Source organism: Phascolarctos cinereus, unplaced genomic scaffold (genome assembly GCF_003287225.1).
Source record: "Phascolarctos cinereus isolate Bilbo 61053 unplaced genomic scaffold, phaCin_HiC Scaffold_32;HRSCAF=542, whole genome shotgun sequence".
In the NCBI taxonomy this organism is placed as follows: domain Eukaryota; kingdom Metazoa; phylum Chordata; class Mammalia; order Diprotodontia; family Phascolarctidae; genus Phascolarctos; species Phascolarctos cinereus.
The window spans coordinates 20,657-27,212 of record NW_027555658.1 but is presented as its reverse complement, the minus strand read 5'-3'; the positions used below and the strand labels follow the sequence as shown (position 1 = coordinate 27,212).

At 39.5% G+C, this 6,556-nt stretch overlaps 1 long non-coding RNA gene across 1 annotated transcript; it reads left to right on the top strand.

The window, feature by feature from the left end:
• The first annotated feature begins 1,146 nt into the window (after positions 1-1,146).
• On the top strand, positions 1,147-5,506 carry LOC144456132 (uncharacterized). The gene is made up of 2 exons (XR_013485037.1): positions 1,147-1,432; positions 4,596-5,506. It is a non-coding gene; the product is annotated as an uncharacterized LOC144456132 (long non-coding RNA).
• The last annotated feature ends 1,050 nt before the right edge of the window (positions 5,507-6,556 follow it).

The window sequence follows — 6,556 nt, the reverse complement described above, 5'->3', positions numbered from 1 at the left end:
CCTACTGACATCTCTGGGGAACATGTGCTCTCCCCATGGCTGCTCTGAACGAAGACTATTTGGAACAGCCTAAGGAACATGTTGTCCTGAGGGGATACTCTGGCAGTGAAATTCCAGCCACTTGTTGGGGAATTCCCATCTGGAAGACACTTCCTCTCTTCTCACAATTCCCCACCACCCTGCTCTTCTCTGGGAATCAAGGTGATGCACCTGGGGCCCTTACCTTTCTGGCTTTGCTAGTGGTTGCTTATGATCTAGGACAAATGCCCCACCTCCTTCAGCCTCTTCTGGCCTCCTGAACCAGGTCCGCTCCTCCAAGCCCAGGCCTGAGCTTGGCTCCCTCTACTGCTCAGGGTAATAACCTCCAGGCCTCCATCAGCAGAAGGGCAGCTGCCCTTTGAGGAAAGGGTTTCTACCACAATCCTGACACTTTTGTCCCACTACTCAAGCAAGTGGCTTCTTCTATGGGGTAGATAAGAAGCAATGACAGATCCAAGACAATATTTATTTTTGCATAGACATAAACTAGAATATGTCAATAACAAAATAAAACTAGAGAATTAAACAGTAGTCTTTGTCATGAGGAAGAGCTAAGACCTCTGCAGGATCCTATGTGGGGCTGCTGACATCCTAGCTTCCTGGGGAGTTGACAAAAGCAGCAGGAGCAAACTGGGCCTGAGGGCCAGCCTGCGTCATTCCCTCACCTACTAGCTGCTGGCCCCTGAAACCTGCAAAAGAGTGGGCCCTCCCCTGCTGGCTTCTAGAACCATTGGCAAACCCTGTGGTGGGAACCGATGCCTTCCCTCCTGATGGGAAGAGGCAGAAAGGATAGCAATACCACTGTGGACATCAGTGTTTCACGGCCAGCCCTCCACCTCCAAGCTAGGGCTGCAGACACTATTGTAGAGGGCTGGCTTTGGGGAGTTGGAGGGCTTAGGCCAGCTCGGATCTTACCTGCAGCTTGTACTAAGCCTGACAACTGTGAAACTCAGGATGTCGGCTCACCACCCCCCTGTTCCGTCTCTTGAGAACAGGATGCAGGAAGGGAGGAAACGGATGGGGTACAGGACAGGATGCAGGAAAGAATGTAACAGACAAGGTACAAGGAAGTAAGGAAATCACTTAATTAGATTTGTACTTTTCATGAATACTAATGTTACTATTGCTTGATCCAGTACTATATGAGCCTGAGCCCTCAGATCAATAAACAGAGTTTGTTCTTCACTGCTCTCACCTGGCCCGTGATTCTTTCTCTCTTCACACTCTACCTGCATCAGACAACAGCCGGGGACGCAGGCACTCCCGGCATTTGGCGCCTAGACAGGGACCTGAAAGGAAGGCTTCCCCGGCAGAGTGGCCCTGGACAAGGTGGGCTGTTTGGCCAACAGCCCAAGAAAAGGAGCTCAGGTCATCAAGAGAAGACGTTAACAAGGTAGGGCGATAATTTTCCTATACAGTTTTTTATTTTCACCAGGTTAAATGGGGATTAAAAAGAAACCAGACTGCAGCTTATCGGAGTCTCTTAAAGTGAACATCAGAATGAGACTGCCGCTTATGGGGTCTCTTAAAGTGAATGTGAACTTCAGAACGAGACTGCCGCTTATCGGGATCTCTTAAAGTAAAAGTGAACATCAGAAGAAGACTGCCGCTTATTGGGGTCTCTTCAAGTGAACATCAGAACGAAAGTGCCGCTTATCGGGGTCTCTTAAAGTGAACGTGAACATCAGAAAGAGACTGCCGCTTATCGGGGTCTCTGAAAGTGAAAGTGAACATCACAACGAGACTGCCCCTTTTCAGGGTCTCAGAGTTAAAGTGAAAGCAAACTGCACAGGTGGAAAAGCAAACCACACAGGTGGACAAAGGAGACTATGGCTTTTGAGCGTCTTCAAAAGCGAAAGTAAACTTCAGAACGAGACTGCCGCTTTTCCGCTTCTCTGATTTAAAGGGAAAGTAAGCCGCATGGGCTAAGTAGTGTCCTATAAGATAGTTAGCTAATATGGGGCAGAGCTCATAGGCAGAGCACAGAGACAGACAATATTATTTGAAAGTGTTCAAATAGAGGGGACACAACTAGAATTTTAGCATGCAAATAAGAACATTGTCTTTCTTTAAATTGTCAACTGCATCTTTGTCATTTCTATTGAGCATAAACCAAGTGCCATTCTGCTACTGAAATCTCTGCATAAGATACCTGTATTGTCCAACCATTGCATTGCCAAGACTGTACTAATATCAACTTTGATTACACTAGGAAATGGCAGTGCTCAGTCTTGGTGGTGTTGTAATTTTCACATATTTGCTACTTTATTGATTATTGTTTAAAATAATAGTACTATATGAGAACTTAATGATTATATCTTGGAATTATTTTGTATAGAAAATATACTTAGAAAAGTGGTTACCATGCTGCTGTCCTGTTCTTGTTAAAAAGACCCATGTCATAAATATTCAGGATATTGGCAGCTGATCACATTTATAAAGTCAGTGTGTAAGTGAAATTATTGCTCCCTCCATAATGTCTTATGGACAAGTAGGAGCTGTGATGTGAAGCTACATTGTATTTCCCATTTTGTATATGTCTCCCTATTTGATTTTATTCAAGTTATAGTACATTCTGAAAAAGTTGGCCTTAGGTGTGTGTCGTTGTGGCATGCAAAGAGTTATGATGACTTCACATTAAATGTTAGAATTTGTAGTCATTATGATATTGGAAATTTTTGTGGTTTTCAAGAGTCTCAAAGAAAATTGCATATTAACATTTTTTTGTCAGCCATCACATTTCCAAACAGTATTTTTAAAAAAACAAAGGTAAATGTGATATGGCAGATGTTAAGGGGATTTCATTTTAGATCCTTTTTCATAATCAAAGAAAATGGGACATTTGCCTTATATACATATAACAAAAGTTTTATTGAAGTTAGAGCTAAAATAGCTTAATTTTATAGCTTTTGTAGATACATGTCCTTTGCAACCTTCCATTCATTCAGATCAGTTTGTAAATCCAGAGTTCTATCTTATGGTAATTCTAGAAAAATAAAGCTTGTATAATTTTATCTACAACCACCATTTAGGTAACTTTAAAATTACATTGGCATTCAAAAAAGAGGAAAATTATTTAAGAAGCTAAGTTATATCAATAATTAGAAAACAAATAACTTGTTTTCTTAATCAGGTGGGGAGGAAACTTCAAGGTAGCAGTAAATAAACTCTCTGCTTTAGAAATTTGACATGAGCAGTTTGTATGTTGAACACAGTCTAATGCACTGTATGTATACTAAAATTTCCAGTAAGATGTAGCTTGTAAATTTTCTGAATCAGCTCCTTAGTACTAGTTATAATATAGCTAAAATCTTAATATATTTTACAGTATATAAAAGGCTATAACTTCATAAGTCCTTTTTAATGTATCTTTGATAGAACTTTGATTTAAAAAATTCTTCATTCTGACTTTGTTAGAATATTAAGAGCAATATTTTTAGGCTTTCATTTGTCCTGGTGGTTCTTTGAGAGGATTTACAAGCAAATTAAACAAGCAAGAGTGGTAAAGGGAACATTTATTTGTCTTTGTATATTTAGAAATATATTTTTACCCTTGCCCAACAAAACCCTCTTGAATTCAGTAGATAACTAAAGAAATTCTTTTGCTTTGCTGCAGAGTTCTACTGCCTAACTCCCCAGCATAAATCCAGCATAAATTTGTCATAGCCTGGTCAGTAGTTAAAATAACATTTCAGAGTTGAAAATAATTTTTATTAATTAAACCATTAGGGAATCTTTTTTTAACTACAGATAGGAAACTTAGTTATTTCTGTGTTTTCTGCCAAGAAGCATAACCTTAAACACATTTCTATACATACCTGATTTCTTAGCTACTTAAATTTATGCTGTTCTAAACACTACTTAATCATATTTAGTTGGCTATTTTTCTACTGAACAATTACACAATGTTAGGGAGAGTCTTATTCTAAAATTCCTTTATTTCATATCAATGTGTGATTCACTTTTTTTAAGTGTAATTACAGTGTATGTGTCAGAGTATGTGCAAAAAAAAAGTGGGGGAAAGATGAATATCATATGAAGACAAGCAGATATTTTGGATTAGTTACATTTTTTAAGAAGGACATAAGCAATACCATTTCTTGTTTTGCTTTAATATTCTTGGCAATCCAAGACACCTCAAGACTGACAATGGTCCCGCCTATACTAGCAGGAATTTTGCACAATTTTGTCTCATCTATAATATCACTCACTCTACTGGCATCCCGTACAATCCTACTGGACAAGCCATTGTTGAAAGGTGCAACAAGGATATTAAAATCCTCCTTGATAAGCAGAAAAAAGAGGGAATAGAAAATAGGGTAAGAAGGAGATTGGATCAGGTAATATATACCAAAAATTTAAAAAGGAGATTGGACCAGGTAATACATACCATAAAATTTTTAACACTAGATGATCAGGGACGTACTACTGCACAAAAACATTTTGCAGGGCAAAAGACAGGTTGTTAGATGAGCAACCAGATGTCACAGTAATGTGGAAGGATCCAAAGATGGATAATTGGGATGGTCCAGTAAAATTACTAATCTGGGGTCGAGGTTATGCTTGTATTTTTCCAGAACATGCAGGAGAACCAGTCTGGGTTCCCGAGACGAACATCTGTACCTGTCAGCATACTGACCAGAGGGATAGAGACCCTGAGCATCAAAGGAAATACTGGTCGGAGAGACAAGCGGAGGAGGAAGGCGAGACCGAGAAGACGAAGAACCAATACTAAGATGCTGACTGTCCTTTTTGCAATGATGACTGTCGCGGATGGCTCCGTGATGGAGTCATGATTACATTGGACTTATATGCCTTGCCCCACCTTGGGTTAAACCTGTAACTTGACCACTATACTTTTGTTTGTGTAACTCCCTATTTGCTTTCTAATACTACCAATGTAACTCCTGATCAAATATTGAATAGGCTTCAGGGCGCTTGGCATTCCAAAAATATAACATGGATGGTATTGATCCTCAAGATATTGTTTGTAAGCTATTGTATTATATCAAGCAACTTAACACTTTCCAGAATATTTCACGTTTGCTGTTGCATTTTCTACCCTGATAGTATTCTTGTTACTCTTGAGTTTTCTCCTGATGTGCATCCCACGTTCTCAAGCTAGAACAGAAGAAAGGGGGAGATGTAGAGGGCCGGCTTTGGGGAGTTGGAGGGCTTAGGCCAGCCCGGGTCTTACCTGCAGCTTGTACTAAGCCTGACAGCTGTGAAACTCAGGATGTCGGCTCACCACCCCCCTGTTCCGTCTCTTGAGAACAGGATGCAGGAAGGGAGGAAACGGATGGGGTACAGGACAGGATGCAGGAAAGAATGTAACAGACAAGGTACAAGGAAGTAAGGAAATCACTTAATTAGATTTGTACTTTTCATGAATACTAATGTTACTATTGCTTGATCCAGTACTATATAAGCCTGAGCCCTCAGATCAATAAACAGAGTTTGTTCTTCACTGCTCTCACCTGGCCCGTGATTCTTTCTCTCTTCACACTCTGCCGGCATCAGACCACAGCCAGGGACGCAGGCGCTCCTGGCATGATGTTTTTCCAACTATTTAGATCTGATTTTATTCGTGTGAAACATGTTTTGTAATTGTGTTCATAGAGTTCCTGGGTTTGTTTTGGGAGGTAGACTCCTAAATATTTTATAATGTCTACACTAAGTTTAAATGGGATTTCTCTTTCTATCTCTTGCTGTTGGGCTTTGTTGGTAATATATAGAAATGCCGATGATTTATATGGGTTTCTTTTACAAGCTGCAACTTTGCTAAAGTTGTTTATTATTTCAAGTAGTTTTTTACTTGATTCTCTAGGATTCTTTAAGTATATCATCATGTCATCTGCAAAGAGTGATAGCTTTGTTTCGTCTTTACCTATTCTAATGCCTTCAATTTCTTTTTCATCTCTTATTGCTAAAGCTAAGGGTTTCCAGTACAATATTGAATAACAGTGGTGATAATGGACATCCTTGTTTCACCCCCGATCTTATTGGAAATGCTTCTAGCTTGTCCCCATTACATATTATGCTTGCTGAAGGTTTTAGATAGATGCTATTTATTATTTTCAGGAAAACTCCATTTATACCTATGCTTTCTAGTGTTTTTAATAGTTGTATTTTATCAAAAGCTCTTTTGCATTTATTGAGATGATCATGTGGTTTCTATTGGTTTTGTTATTGATGTGCTCAATTATGCTGATAGTTTTCATGATATTGAACCAACCCTGCATTCCTGGTATAAATCCTACCTGGTCATAGTGTATTATTCTTGTGATAAGCTGCTGCAATCTGTTTGCTACTATTTTGTTTAAAATTTTTGCATCTATATTCATTAGAGAAATTGGTCCATAGGAACACCTACTCTTCAAAGGGCATGTAAGGCTGTACCCCAAAAAGTCCAATTTAAGCCAATTCTGAATTGACCCCCTTGGTCAGCCCAGTTTTGGACTGAACTCCCATGCAATGCATGTGAATCCAGCTTGAGAGAAATTGAAGTGTGAACACA